This window comes from Ovis aries, chromosome 19 (assembly GCF_016772045.2).
Source record: "Ovis aries strain OAR_USU_Benz2616 breed Rambouillet chromosome 19, ARS-UI_Ramb_v3.0, whole genome shotgun sequence".
Classification (NCBI taxonomy): domain Eukaryota; kingdom Metazoa; phylum Chordata; class Mammalia; order Artiodactyla; family Bovidae; genus Ovis; species Ovis aries.
Genome location: NC_056072.1, coordinates 56,780,344 through 56,796,495, shown reverse-complemented (window position 1 = coordinate 56,796,495; position 16,152 = coordinate 56,780,344). Strand labels below are relative to the sequence as shown.

Here is a 16,152-nt window from a genome sequence, read left to right as displayed (position 1 = left end):
ACAATATCTAAACATTTCTTCTCTTTCCAGGGTAAGTTTTCTTCCAATTTGGATTCTTTGCTATGTTTGTAAGTTCTCCTTAACTCCAAACCTTGCTTCTCTGAGTAATATTTGAATCCAACCCTCAGAACATGAGTTTAAGGACTCATGTTAATGGGTTGTGGTTATGATCTGTCCTGTGGGAGTGGAAAGGGGCTTGAGAGGGTTGGGACTTGGAACAGATGAAGTCTTGGAACTTTACCCCCACCCTTCCTAATGAGGCTTGTATAAAGAGGTCATTTTCTTGAGTTTTGGGGAGATGGGTTGTCCTTATACTCAAATAGCTAAGGCAGTGAAGCTCTCTTGAGTTTCAGTGATGTTTCCCTGTTATAGGGTCATCAAGCTCGTGTATTTAGAATGAAAGCACTGGCTGTTTTCCACTTTGAGTCTGGGGTACCCTAATGTTCCTTCCTCCCACCCACTATCCAGAGACTTTATTGGCTACTTAGAACAAAACAAAAATATGTCTTTCACTGGCAAATCCTATGAGGACCTTTAAATTAGATTCACGAACTATTAGTATCTAAGGTCAGACAGAGGAGCTGTAAGTCAGAAGTTCTCTACATTTTGTCATCTGTATCTCCAATCTCCATAGTGAGGTTTTCCAAGATTTTCTCTGACTACTGATCACCCCACTGCGCTTCTCTCAGTTGAGAGTCTTTTCCCTGTATTCTCCTTTTAACTCGACAAAAGGTGTGTTGTATCTGATGCTATTTCTTGAATTTTGTAGCATAAGACAGAGACCCTTGCATGGAGTCTCCATCAGTTGCATATTCTTTACTCTTTTCACTTCATTTTGTACATTTGGCTTAACTTAGGAGGAGAAGCTTCTCTTGTGATCTTTCATTTAAATTACCATCTAAAAGTCTTTATGAGTTCATATTGTGTACATATCTTCCCTGTTGTGAATGTGATTCAGTGAAGCATAGAAGATTATCTGCACTGAAATTCTCTATGGCAGATCAGGTCTTCAAAGGTCTATTTGAGTGTTTCCTTCTTTAAAATATCTTTTGTGATCATCATTGCTATTTTTACATATTTATTCCTACAAGCAGCCTACAGACCAGAAGAAGATGGAAGAAAGGATCTTTTGAGCAAAATACATTTGACTATTTTTAAGTCTTGAGGAAAAGAGTACACAGTAACAGCGTACTTAGAGCAGGTAATTTTGCTTAGTTTAGTGAGTGGCATTATCTTAAAGGTTCTCTATCCACTATGAGTTTACCTTTAATATAAATAAGTAGATTATGAAGAAAAATGAAGTTTAATAACTTCAAAATATTAATAAATTGGGTTTTTCACAGAATGATTTTTGTCAGATTTTTTTTGAACATCTTCTACTTAGATTTACCCAATATATGCCATACATTAAAAGGTTACCTGGTCTAATACCAAAATACCTATAAGAAACTTTTAAACTGGCATTAACAAGCCATTGAAGAGAAAAAATTACAAATAGCCATTAACAATGGTCACCTTCAGTTCAGTTCAGTTCAGTCTCTCAGTCGTGTCTGACTCTTTGCGACCCCATGAATCACAGCAAACCAGGCCTCCCTGTCCATCACCAACTCCCGAGGTTCACTCAGACTCATGTCCATCGAGTCAGTGATGCCATCCAGCCATCTCATCCTCTGTCGTCCCTTCTCCTCCTGCCCCCAATCCCTCCCAGCATCAGAGTCTTTTCCAATGAGTCAACTCTTCACATGAGGTGGCCAAAGTATTGGAGTTTCAGCTTCAGCATCATTCCTTCCAAAGAAATCCCAGGGCTGATCTCCTTTAGAATGGACTGGTTGGATCTCCTTGCAGTCCAAGGGACTCTCAAGAGTCTTCTCCAACACCACAGTTCAAAAGCAGCAATTCTTCAGCGCTCAGCCTTCTTCACAGTCCACCTTTCACATCCATACATGACCACAGGAAAAACCATAGCCTTGAAGAGACGGACCTTTGTTGGCAAAGCCATGTCTCTGCTTTTGAATATGCTGTCTAGGTTGGTCATAACTTTCCTTCCAAGGAGTAAGCGTCTTTTAATTTCATGGCTGTAGTCACCATCTGCAGTGATTTTGGAGCCCCCAAAAATAAAGTCTGACACTGTTTCCACTGTTTCCCCATCTATTTCCCATGAAGTGATGGGACCAGATGCCATGATCTTCGTTTTCTGAATGTTGAGCTTTAGGCTAACTTTTTCACTCTCTTCTTTCACTTTCATCAAGAGGCTTTTAGTTCCTCTTCACTTTCTGCCATAAGGGTGGTGTCATCTGCATATCTGAGGTGATTGATATTTCTCCCAGCAATCTTGATTCCAGCTTGTGCTTCTTCCAGCCCAGCGTTTCTCATGGTGTACTCTGCATATAAGTTAAATAAGCAGGGTGACAATATACAGGCTTGATGTACTCCTTTTCCTATTTGGAACCAGTCTGTTGTTCCATGTCCAGTTCTAACTGTTGCTTCCTGACCTGCATATAGGTTTCTCAAGAGGCAGGTCAGGTGGTCTGGTATTCCCTTATCAAATACATTCAAATTAACATAAGATAACTTATTTGCTCATCGAATTCACAAAGATAAAGATTTTATTCTAAGCATGAGAAGAGTGTAATGAGATACTCTGATATGAATAAAAATGAATACAATCTTGATGGAAATGTAATTTGAAAATTCTTTGAAAAAAATATTTGAGAATTTAGCATTTTCATCTAGACATTCAGTTGAGAGGCTACCATCCCAAGGAAATGACAGGAGAGAATATAAGTATTTAGGTACAAGAACATTTACTGCATTATTACTAATAAGAAGGAAAAAAATTGAACACAACCTAATGTCAAGTACTAGGAAAATGCATAAATAAATTTTACTACTTTCAGATATAATATTAAGTAATCATTAAAATTCTATTCTGGAAGAATTTGGGAAGAGTACAAGGCATGACATTGAGTGAAAGAAGCAGACCATTCTACATCATGTTATCATGATGTATTATACACATGAAATGAATTGGGAAAGAAACATACCATAACGTCCTCAGTCAAACTATCTGGGTAAGGGAGGATAAGCTACATGTATTTTTTTTCTTTAAATTTGATTATATTTTCCAAATGTTCTTCAGTGAGCGCACACTATTTTATAATAAAGTAGATTTTAAAATACGTATTGTATGCACCATATATAATATCTATATAACCACAATGCGTCTCTGGCAGGACAGGGACAGATACACCCTTAAAAAGAACATCTCAGGGCTTTCACAGTATGTTCTCTGCTTCCTCTAATTTTATTGTTTGCCCTTCACAGATCTTTCCCTTCATTTCAGTCATGCCGAGAGCTCTTGCCTAATCTCACTGAACGTGCTGTGTTTTTGTGTGGGTTTTTCTTTTCTTTCTTTCTTTTTTTTTTTTTTTTTTGTTTTTCCTGTATGCCCTGGGCTTGATTTCAGGAGCAAAGACTTTCATTCCTTTGGAGAAATGGCTTGTAAGGACAAGACAGGGCATAAGGTGACGAGGATCTAGGGACATTGGGCACAACATGAAGACAGGAACTCAGGTAGAGGGGAATATGGAGGAACTCCAGCTATCAGAATCAGGACACCAATAAACGCATTAAAGTAGTAAGTGGAACTACTTGATGTTGAAGAGTCTGCAGAGATTCCCTGGTGGGTCAGTGGTACGGAAGCCACCTGCCAATGCAGGAGACATGGGTTCTGTCCCTGAGTGGGGGAGATCCCCTGGGAAGGAAATGGCAACGTACTCCAGTGTTCTTGCCTGGGAAATCCCATGGACAGAGGAGCCTGATGGGCTACAGTCTGTGGGGCCGTAAAAGAGTCTGACGTGACTGAGTGACTCAACAACAGCAACCTGTGGTGCTGGTTTAAAAACCCTTCAATTCCCACACTCAAGGATATGGGAGATGGCCATATTTTGTCTAAAACAAAATCAAATTCTAAAGCTAAGTTTAAAAATGACTTGCAGTTAGGAAATTCCTGGTGGTCCAGTGGTTAGGACTTGGCACTTTCACTGCTGGGGTCTGGGAACTAAGTTAGGGAACTAAGATCCTGCTGCAAGGCCAGAAAAAAAAGAAAGACTCAAAATTATTGTTATCATCATTTATTTTCATGAGAAGGCATGATGGAGAATTTAGTATACCCCTAATCCTTACCTCATGTGAAGAGTTGACTCATTGGAAAAAACTCTGATGCTGGGAGGGATTGGGGGCAGGAGGAGAAGGGGACGACAGAGGATGAGATGGCTGGATGGAATCTCTGACTCGATGGACAAGAGTTTGAGTGAACTCTGGGAGTTGGTGATGGACAGGGAGGCCTGGTGTGCTGGGATTCATGGGGTCTCAAAGAGTCAGACACGACTGAGTGACTGAACTGAACTGAACTAATCCCTACTGAATAATCATCTAGTTCAACCTCTGGCAAGCTTTGTCTGAATATGAGCCTCCCAACCTCTCTCATATTGTGGGGCATGTGGAAAATGGTGAGGAGGGCAAGGCAACCCACTCCAGTGTTCTTGCCTGGAGAATTCCACGGACAGAGGAGCCTGGCGGGCTGCAGTGCATGGCGTTGCAAGGAGTCAGGCACTACTGAGCGACTTTCACTCCACTTCACTTCAGGGCTGAATCCAAGAGGACACTTGAGAATGAAAACGGTTGGCCACCTTGGGTCTCTGTGGGCCCCAGGGCCTGCCAGCTCCCCCCAGGGCTGAAATGATCACTATCTCTGCACACCCAAAACACATTCCCTGCACACCAGCTCTGATCTACATCGCTTAGCCAGAGGTCCATCTCTTCTGTTTAGAAATGCCCCCAGGAGAAGAGATCCTACCCCTCTTCCACAGGTAAATTTTTCCTTTTGGCTATCTCCTCAGATTTCCCTATTTGAACAGCAGTCAGAGATCCCTTCTCTCCAACCCCGAGCTCCTCTAGGCCACCGTATCATTGATGGGCCTTATTTTAGGTGCACAGTCATGAGTGCATTCTTTAAAGAAGCCGTTTCCTATCAGGCTTTCCTTTGCAAACCACCCTCCGTAAGGCATACCTCACTCGGTGACCAAGCTCTGACCCGTCCTTTCACAGATTGCTTAATAAATGTCTTTACTATCAGGGGTGAGCAAAACTCTACAAGCAGATACAGAAGTTAATCAGTTAGCAATCAGCCGACAGGTAGTGTTTCTCAGGTTTGGTGTGGGGTTTGGGGAGAGAACAAGGAACAAAAAGACGAGAAGACATGATGGGTTTGCGTAGACCACTATCTTCTGGTGTTTTCCTGTTCTTTAGAAACACACTCATTTCCATGTTTCTTATTCTCTGCTAAAGGACTAGGCTGAAATTGTCCTGCCTAACTCTGCTGATCTTATTTCAAAGGAACAATGGGTATGGTCAAAGGCATTACATAGAAGCACTCATAGCTTATTTTTTAAGGGAATAATTTAAATCATATCTATTACAAACTGCTTGGGTTTAATCTCTTTCCACCGAGGCCAGGAGAATGACCAAATAGGCTTTGACTTTTTAAACATGCCAATCAATAACTAAACTAGTTCCTACCATGACTGGTTAGTGGGAAGCGGCATGCTAGACTCTAGATTCATTGTTTGCTTGTTTCTTTCTGTCACTCTCCTCCCCTGGTGTAGTAATGTCTGTGTATAATATCTGGATAAGCACAACTTCTTGCCTTCTGCCAAATGCCTCCCTCAGATGATATGTACATGCCTTACACTCGAAAGTTGTAGCTACTGCCCCTTCCTTAGTTTCTATTTTCTTTATAAATAATACTTAATCCTAATAGTAATAGTGCCCACCTTAGAAGAGTTTCAAAAAGAGGATTTGGGCAAACAACTTAGTCTGTGGACCCTGAGGAACATCTAGGCCTAGGATACTCAGAGCTTTCTCATCATAACTTTTTAACAGAAACAAGTGTTAAGTGGGATCTGTTTTTTTTTTTTTTTCCTTCCCCAGTGCATATAAAGCATGTTATTTGCCATAGGTTTATAGAACGGGATGTGTAGGCAGGCTTTTATGAAGCTGTTTTCGTTCATCTCAGTCAACATGCTTGCAATTTGGGTACCTGCCAACAGGTTAGAGGTGGAGCCTTGTGTTATGGCTTTATACAGCACTCGGCTAGGCCTTCCTAGCCCTGTGGATGACTGAGAGCAGGCGCAGCACACTGCCTAGTCGGCCTTGTTCTTCTCATTGTAAAAATAGCTCAGCGATACCCAGCAACTCCACTGCCAAGGTGTTTAGGCCAAGAGAAATGAAAACATCTGTCTACATAAAAACTTGGGTACGATGTTCATATCAACATTATTCATAGTAGCCAAAAAAGGAAAGCAATCCAAATGTCCATCAGCTGACAGATGGGTCAACAAAGACTCATCAATACATACATACCCATCAATACCCATACAATAGACTACTACTCAGCAATGAAGGGCAACACAGTACTGATACACACTACTACATGGACATGCTCCAAAACATGCTCAGTGAAAGAGGGCAGCCGCAAAGCGCCATGATTCCATTTGTATGAAATGCCCAGAATAGGCAAATCCGTAGAGACAGAGAGTAGATTAGGCTGCCATGTCCCTGGGGAGGGGCTGGAGAGAGAAAGGGGAATGGCTGTTGATGGGTATGAGTTTCTCTATGGGGTGGTGGAAATGTTTTCAAATTGGTCGTGGTGGTGAGGTTTTCGCAACTCGGTAAACATACTGAGAGCTACTGAATTGTGCACTTCAAATAGATGAATCATATGGCATATGAATTATGTCTCCATAAAACTGTTATTAGAATAATAGCTCAGTTATAACTCTCCACCCCTAAAGTATGGGCTGGGAATAGTGACTTCCTTCCAAAAAGGACAGTGTAGAAAGAGGGGGAAAAGAGTCACTTCATAGTGGAGAAACCCAACAAACACTATCGCCTGGGATCGGGGTTGACATGATATGGTGAGAATGGTAAACCTCTATGGTCTGCTTCCCCAACTCCATAGTCTGAGGCTAAACAGGAGAAAAACATCAAACAAATACCAACCGAGGGACCTTGTACAGAACACCCGATCAGCACTCCTCGAAACTGTCAAAGTCACTGCAAACAAGGAAAGCGTGAGACACTGAGACAGCCAAGCGAAGGCCAGGGAGGCGTGACGGCTAAATGTAACACGGCGTCCTGGATGGGACACTGAGGCAGAGAGGCCATCCGGTAGAAACTAAGGGAATGTGAACAAAGCATGAACTTGGATAATCATGTATGTAATACTGGCCCTTTACCTGTGGCAAAGGCACCGTGCTCGAGGATAATGTTCATATCAAAGGCCACTGGGTGTTACCTAACTTCCCCTTGGCTCAGTTTCTTCTCGAAAGTGAGAATAATCATAGCACCCACATTGCTGGTTGGGGGGAGTTTCAGCCGTTTTACACACAATGCCTGAATGCATGCGTGTGTGCTGAGTTGCTTCGGTCGTGGCCAGCTCTTTGTGACCCCATGAACTGTAGCCCCCCAGGCTCCTCTGTCCATGGGATTCTTCAGGTGAGAATACTGGAAAGGACTACGTGCTCTCCTCCAGGGGATCTTCCCAACTTAGGGCTCGAACCCGTGTCTGTTATGTCTCCTGCCTTGGCAGGTGAATTCTTTACCACTAGCACCACCTGGGAAGCCCTGTGATGCTTGAATAATGCCCGACAAATCGTAAGTGATCAATAAATACTAGCTATTATGATTGCTAAAGTCATTCACACTTTTCTTTCAGATACTTATTTTAAAATGAGAGAAAGGTTAAGAAAAAAAATCTACCTAGTCCAATTAATAAGGCTGACTTTTATAAGGGGCTCAGAAATGCTGCCTTTTACGATGTTTTTTTAAGCAAATACATGCCTATTTCGGAGCGAAGTGATCTGGAATGGAATACGTAGGTACATTTTTCTCTTTAAACCACTTATGTTTCAGATGGAACTGAAAGGCAGTGAAATAATAGATATATATATCCAGGGGGAAAATATAAAGTCAAGAGATTGTTTTAAATTCAGAATTTGTGATGGAGAAACTTACTGGTTGTTCTCACAACCCTCATGCTAGAAATATGGAAATTGTTTTTAATTATAGTTTTTTTTTCACTGTCACTCATCTTTATCCAGTGGCCTTCCACAGGCATAGTAAAATTTCAATGGGAATCTGCACCAGGGATCTCTAAATATAGAAGCAGCAAGGAACTCTAAATACAATTAGTCCCCAAATTAAAAGCACCCAAATGCAGGTATATGTAAAAGATCAATCATAAAATACTGAATGCCCACTTAAATTTCAGATAAACAATACATACTTTTTTAGTATATGTATGTCTCAAATATTACACAGGAATATTATACTCAAATATTATACATATACTAAATAATTATTTGCTTTTACATGAATTTATATTTAACTGAATGTCTTTTATTTTTATTTATTTATAGGCAACCCTACCTGAGGATAATTATTCTTTTCAATGTTCATGATAGTTTCTTTCTAAAATTTTCCTAAGAAACTTGGAAAAAAATTAACAGAAGCCCCTTTGAATAGCTCATACATTTCCTAACTGGTAATGCTGTAAACTGTACTAAGAATGCTTTCTTTCTATCAAAGATCACTGACCCACAGACACAAAAATTAGAAGTTACCACAGCTATATCTCTGGAGAAATAGATATTGTATCAAATCACCAGCTTTCTCATCTAAATTCAGGAAAGAAAATGCTTTAAATAATAGTTTAGAGATTTTTTTACAAGAAAAAGAGAGAAAACATGAATGAATGAATGAGAGACAGCAAGAACAGCAGACAGAGAGACAGAGGGAGGCATGCAGGCAGATACAGAAAGAGAAAAAAAAAAAACCATGGAAGGCAGAGGAGAGGACAAAATGGGGACGGAGAAGGAAATAGAGGAAGTGAGGCTCGGGGGCACTGACATACGCGTTTGTGGAGGCGCTGTGAGTGCTGTGCAGGACCTCGGTCTTCATGGGACAGCCGGCTGCACTGCAGGGCTCTGTAGGGTACAGTGGTCCGAATAGCTCTGCCACCCTCTCTCTAAGGACTGGGTGCAGTTAAACTGAACACCACGGGAGTAGGTATCCTACCTGCCCTGGTGCCAAAGAATCCTGAGATGACACTTTCGCAAAGGAAGGAAGAGAGGGAGGGAGGAAGGAAAGAAGGAAGGAAGAAGACATTCCCAACTTTCTCTTAAATTCTTTTTTTGTTTTTCCCTCCTTATATAAAAAAAAAATGAAGTATAGTTGATTGACCATGTGTTGATTTCTGCTGTACTGAAAGGTGATTCAGTTATACATATATATGCATTATTGTTCGTTTTCTTTTCCACTATGGTTTATCACAGGATACTGAGTCTAGTCCCCTGTGCCGTGCATCAGGACATTGTTGTTTATGCACCCTATATGTGATAATTTGCATCTGCTAATAGACTCTCAACCCACCCCTTCTCCAGCCCCTCTCTGTGGCGACCACAAGTCTGCTCTCCATGACGGTGAGTGTTTCACAGATTGTTCACTTGTGTCGTGCTTTAGAGTCCGTGTATAAGTGATATCACATGATATCTCTTTAGCTCTTTTTTTTTTTTTTTTTGTCTACCTCGGCAAAAGAGTCCCCCTGGAGGAGGACATGGCAACACTCCAGTATTCTTCCATGGAGAATCCCATGGACAGAGGAGCCTGGCGGGCTGCAGTCCATGGGGTCGCAAAGAGTCGGACACAACTGAAGCAACTTAGCACACACACAAGCACACAGCAAAAGATTCTTTAAAAAAAATAAAGGGCACTCTGGAGTTTGACTTGGGAATTAAATTTGCCTCTGTCCTTCTCTGTGTTTCTCTGTCTCATACACACACACACACCCACACCCACACCCCCCCCCACACACACACACCCCTACCCCCAGTGATTTCACTTTACATGTATGACCCTGACTCAGTTCAGCTTCTTTCAGCATCCTTGAACCTGGTTCAAGTGCCAGAGTGAGAAAGAGCTGAGTCAGCAGAGATAAAGTATAATTCAAGTAATCCATCTATAAATCATAAAGATTTAGTTGTACATTAAGTTGTTACCAGGCCTAAAGAATCAGACTTTGAGAAAAGATTCCAAGCTGCTATAGTCTGGGTCATTCAAAGAATAAAAATTGGTGTAATAGCATTTTACTACCAAGGATAGGATAGGGTGCCTATATCTTTTTAAGGAAATACAGACACGGAAATTTTAGAGGAAAATTTCCTTATGTGTCACGGAAATAACAAAAGTGTGGCCTTAGTTAAAGCACAGACATATCAAAACTCTTTCTTGTATGTGCCCTAGTTCTCTAAAGAGAAAGTGACTAATATCAAGAAGCAAGGATGGTGAGAGTCGTCTTTGGGGTTGTTTAATTTAGAAAGAAGGCTGGACAATAGCCAATAAATTTCTTGGCTTTAAATAAGACCCTGATGACATGTTTCATTTTGATTTCTGAGATTAATTAATTATGGGAAAAATCTTAGAATTTATTTAAAGGGTCACATGGGAAAAGTCATACACCAGTAGAGGGGTTTGGTCTGAGATTGAAGAGTTCCAGGACAGGATGACTGGCAAGTGGAAAATTACTAAGAAACAAATTACGGCTAATGTTTTGGTTTTCCAAATTAGAGAGATTATTTTTGATACCGCTGTAGAGATCATTAGGACATTTACAAGCTTTTGCGGGGAAAGAACTTGGTATACAGGTTATACCAATGAGAATGGGAAACTTTTCTGAATTCTTCAGCATTGGGTCTCAAGTCCCTAACACAATGCTTGGCACACACACACACACACACACACACACACACACACACGTGTTTTGTGTGTAATAAAACAATGCATTGCATGATCAAACCTTCAAATGGAAGAGCGCAAATTCAAGAGAAACGTCAGATTCTGACAAATGGAAGATTAATGAAAAGGTTTAACGAAGAAAGAAATCAGATCCTTTTACTACATTGGATATAGTTTTAGCAACTGAGATTCCTCAAGCATTGGCCAAGATTATGGCCAAAAGGCCTGCAACAATAAGAGCAGCAGAAGCATCAGACTTTAACCACTATAACACATCTGTTGAACTTTAAAACACAAAGGTGATGATTTATTTTTAAACTCTCCTCTATGTCTGAGAAGAGTTTCACATACTTCATTTGCTTTTCAATTTTTGTTGTAAACTATAGACCATTTGAGGGATTTTTCTACATGAAATATATCCTGAAAAACACTTTTTTTAAGAAAAAAATAAAAATATAAAATCCAACCAAAGATCTCATCTAGAGACCTCAATTTTAGCTGGTCTTTTCTGCAACCGTCTTTCCTCGTTTGTCTGAGGTTTTCTGCAAAGATAATAAAAATATGACCAAGTCACATGTCCAGTCATATACTCCTTCTTTCTCAACTTCCTTCTTTATCTCATGCCTCTCTGGTGCTGGAATTCTTTTACAACTTCTGTTATTTTTAAAAAGCAGTACTAATAGTTCATCCCTAAAAGTGTTATTAATAGTTTGTTCTATATATTACTTTTGTCAAAAAAATCCTTAACTATCATTTAATTTTTTTTCCCACAAAATGTTATCCTTGCTTAATCTGCCTGTAACTCCAGACTCCACAGCTTTCCACATACATTGCTTCACATTTTCCTATGAAAAGATCACTTTTTTTTTTAAATAATTGCCATTCTAGAAACATTTTTTTTTTACAAGAACTTCTGCGGAAACTAAATTCATCCCTGCCAAAAGCATCTGTTTAGGTAAACAAATTCTCAAATGATATTTTCTGTTTGGTACCATTCGCAGCATTGAGGAAAATAATTAATCGAGTAATTTTTTAAAACCATGTAAATAGCTCCAGTTTGATTCAAAATCATGAAGTTTTCAAATATAGCACTGAGTTATACTTTGCAGTATCCATTCTTCCGTGTGAAAACTGCTCAGCATAATCAAACTCTGAAAAAAGAATGTTATCACTAGTAATTGCTATCCCACAAATTCGATCACATTCATGCTGAGAGTAAAACTTTCACTTTTGTGCTGAGTAGTAAGTGGAAGAGTGGGCTTTAATTCTTTCCCCTAATTTAGGACGACTATTTATTCAGTAGCTACATTTTTTTGGCGCTGTGTGGGGATACAGGTGCGGTTCCTTTCCAGATTCACATTGTCTGGAATGTTCCATGTTTTGATCCAAAATATACTTTATGTTCCACGAATGAGAGGAAGAGCTTGGAGGCCTGGATTATTTTTACAAAAGTAAGTTTGTAACTTGTAAAAAGTGACTTACTTAAGAAAACTCAGTGCTTTACACATTTTATTCACATTTTCTTGATCAACAGAACACTCTTCTCCCTGTTTCTCCATACCTTACTAAATAATAAAGTCACACATGAATTTCTGAAAAGTTCAGGAAATAGCAGGAAAAGAAAAATCACCAGTATACCAAACCCTAGAGATAAGACCTTTTAACAATTTGAGGTATTTGTCTTCAGGTTGTCAGTTGATTTTAAATTTAACGCAAGTTTTGCATCTGAATTTTAAATAATACATTGCATGCCCTTCCTTTACAACTTCCTAAGATGGGAAAAGTTTTATTAGCTACTATCTCTCCTCAAAAAAAAAGTCTTGGATTTGCTTATGTGAAATCGGGAGAGAGATTCAGAAATAAAAATATCTGCTGTGACATAATGGAGGGAAGATCATCAAAGGGAGTTAGCCTAAAGACCACGTGTGCAAATTGATGAGCCCTAAATACATCACACAAAGCTTACAGCGCTTTGACTACCTGCAGGTTGAAGATGCTTAAATAAATTTTACCCTGTGAGCCCCTTTAAATCTTTTCCAGTTGGCATTTTTGTTGTTTGCTTGGGGTTTTTGTTTGTTGTTTTTTCTGAGTGATTATGGGCTTGGAAGTGTTCAGTAATATTAGGTTATAAGAAATGTTCTTTTGGTATCAGTATCCTAGGTTTAAACAATGAGTACTAACTGTTACATATTTTCAAATAACTTTTTGGTCTGAATAAATTATGGCAAATAAATTCTTTTCCTCAAAAATACAGTCACCAAGTAAAAGGAATCAAAGTCCAAGATATTTCACCTGATGATGCATTTAGTGTTCCTTAAGCTACTTATTATATCTCAACATTTAACTAATCATTTCTGAAGACAAATATTTACTTCCTTTCAAAATTAAATGAACAAACATGAAGCCTTACTCAGGGTTTAAACTGGGTGGCCTGAAGCTTGTTATTTCTTTCTAAGACAGAACATTTAGGGTAGACGCTGAACTAACATGTTTATGACTTCTATTGGCATGCAGAATAGAATGTTTTGGTGCTTCTTTGGTTCGGTTTTTGACAATCAATTTCCTGCATTGATAGTCTGGTCTTAGAATTTTTCATCAGTTTTCAATTCAAGTTATTCAAATGGCAGCACGTGTCACTCTTGTTCTGTTGTTTGTTAACTAAACATTAGCTAATTCTTTAAACTGGAAGTTTCTGGGGAGATGATCCAGAAACAGAGAGAAGATGACTGTTGCCAAATATAATGAGATACATTGCAATGACATTTTCATAAGTAACTTGTAAATCTGTATACTGCCATTTCCCAATACATAACTACTTGATCTCTCAGGCCACTGGCTTCAGAAATTACGCTCTCCCACAATACAAAAAAATAATGTCACAAAGGTGAAGTCTAAGATACATATTGACAATGAAGGGCCGCAAGCACACAGTGGGCAAAAGTCCTAACAAACTTGAAAAATATTTAACCGAACAATAATGGAGCCGTGCCAAATGCTAAAAGTCAGCAGAGATAATTTTAATTGTTGTAGATATAATGGTGTTCAGTGACAGCTGTTTGGGAACAAAAAGGTTATTTCCTGCAAATTTCAGTTAGTTTTCTCCTAAAATAAACTCTCATTGATTGTTAAAATTACCAATTGTCCTTAATGGCAAATGGACACCCGAATTGGCTAATAACTCTGAATATGGAGTCACTGCTACATGTTGATTTGTAAACACTATCTGGAGGAAAAATTAAAAAGACATCATTCAACCCAGGGTTATTTCTCCCTATGGAGATATTACAGGAGTCTTATGTAAGAGAAATAGTTGAAAAAAATATCTAAAGCGAAAAGCACTTACGAACTGATGTTGCAACTTTCCCAGTAAACACAGCTTCCTCTCTCCTTTCCCCTGTCTTTTTTTGGAAATGACAAGAATAAGCTTTCGAAAAACTGAATTTTGCCAAATTATAAATTAAATATAGCAATCATTTAACAAAAGAAATCTCAGATATTAGTCAATTAAAATGCCTTTTGTGAACTGCTAGAACAAGCTACTTTAGATGATGTATTTTATTTATGCTTTACAAGTCTATTTTTTAGTTTATCTGACATGAGGTTATAACTTAATACATTATGCTTAATGGTCCAATGCTATTTTTTGTTCTTCTAAATTTTGAAAGCTTGACAGCTAACTTGAGTAAAAGTAATACGGGGAAATATAAAGAGGCCACGGTTCTTTTTCTTAAATCCAGAGAAATAGTCATTCAGTTCATTAATAGCTAACTCATTTTATTTTTTCTAATTAAGGAAACATGTACTTGTTATTTTTTAAATTGGAAAGTTCAGAAAAAAATAGACTGACAATAACCTTGAACACATCATACCACCTAGCAATAACCACTGTTAAAACATACTTATTTTTCTCTAGGTATTTTTATATTCATGTGTATGTAAATATTTTTTTAAACAAGATGTACACAGCATCTTGGTTTTCCTTTAAGATTTTAGTTATCAGTTTAACAATGATGAGAAAAGGACCCCTTAGCCACTATTAGAATTCCCATTATTGTTAGATATATAAGAATATTTTTCTTTTATTTCATTCTGTTTCTGCATAATGGGATCCACAGTTTTCAACTGTAGCTTGTTAGGTAATATTCTAGTATTTTATGCTTAAGTATTCCTTTTAAGAATACTTTGGGGCTTCCCCGGTGGCTCAGTGGTAAAGAATTCGCCTGCCAATGCAGGAGACACGGGTTCGATCTCTGATCCAGGCAGACCCTACATGCCCCAGGATCTGTGCGCCACCACTCCTGAGCCTGCGCTCTTGAGGCCGGGAGCCACGGCTACTGAGCCCTGCGCTCCAGCAAGACAAGCCCCTGCAGTGAGAAGCCCGGGCACCCCAGCCAGAGTAGCCCCCGCTCGCCACAGCTAAGGAAGAAAAGCGCTTGCAGCGACGAAGACAGCGCAGCCAGAAATAAATGCGTAAAATTATATATATGTATATACTTATAATACTTTGTTTTGAACAAAATACTTACATATAGTCTTTTATGCATCAAAATAGTGCATTAAATCTATGTTCTTAAAAGATGGAAAAGTTAAGAGGAAATCCCTATGAGGTTTAGTTTTCTCAAACAAGAAATTAAACATGGAAGTGATTGAATATAATCACTACTGTTTGCCCATCAAAGGTTTTAGAACTTAGGCATGGTATTTCACCCTCCTGTAAGACACATTTAAAAATGTATTCCACGGTGACTTTAAATACATATGTTTTGACATGGAAGGACTTCTTGAGTGAGAAAATTCACAGCACAATGCATTTCAAATAATTTAGGCTAAACAACTATAAAAGTGTGTATGTTAAAGCCCGTATGGACCTCTATGAAAATGCACAGGATGCCTCATTCTGGGAAGGGAAGTGGAAGTGGGGAGGAAGTAACGGGGAACTTTTACAGTTTACTCTAGATATTTCTGTATCCCCTTCAACAAAAATAAATTCCTGCACTACCGGTGTAATTTTCTTTAAATGGAAGAAATTAGGGTGACCCAACATCATTTCACCAGTTTCACCGGCCTTTCACAACTCTGAATTCTTGTCACTTCTGCAACCAGCAAATCTCTCCTAAGAAAGCTGAAAGCTCCTGGAGGAGATGCAGGCACAGTTACTTTGCATTTTTCCCCACAGCCCTGCCACTGGAGCCTCAGCACGGGAAGTCCCAGTATGTCTAAAGGTATAAAAATGAGACCTTTATGACCTAGACTATGATTTCTTTAATTTTTATTTCATTTTGGAGTATCGTTGATTAA

The 16,152-nt window shown here is 39.0% G+C and overlaps 1 protein-coding gene across 1 annotated transcript in view; it reads left to right on the top strand.

Annotated features, from left to right (window-relative positions):
* The window catches only part of SYN2 (synapsin II), a 216,305-nt gene extending 206,443 nt beyond the window's left edge, over positions 1 to 9,862 (top strand). Inside the window, exons 14-15 of the transcript XR_009597470.1 lie at positions 9,396 to 9,542; positions 9,658 to 9,862. The gene's annotated coding sequence lies outside the window, so the exon portion shown is untranslated. The remainder of the gene's footprint in view (positions 1 to 9,395; positions 9,543 to 9,657) is intronic.
* Positions 9,863 to 16,152: the final 6,290 nt, after the last annotated feature.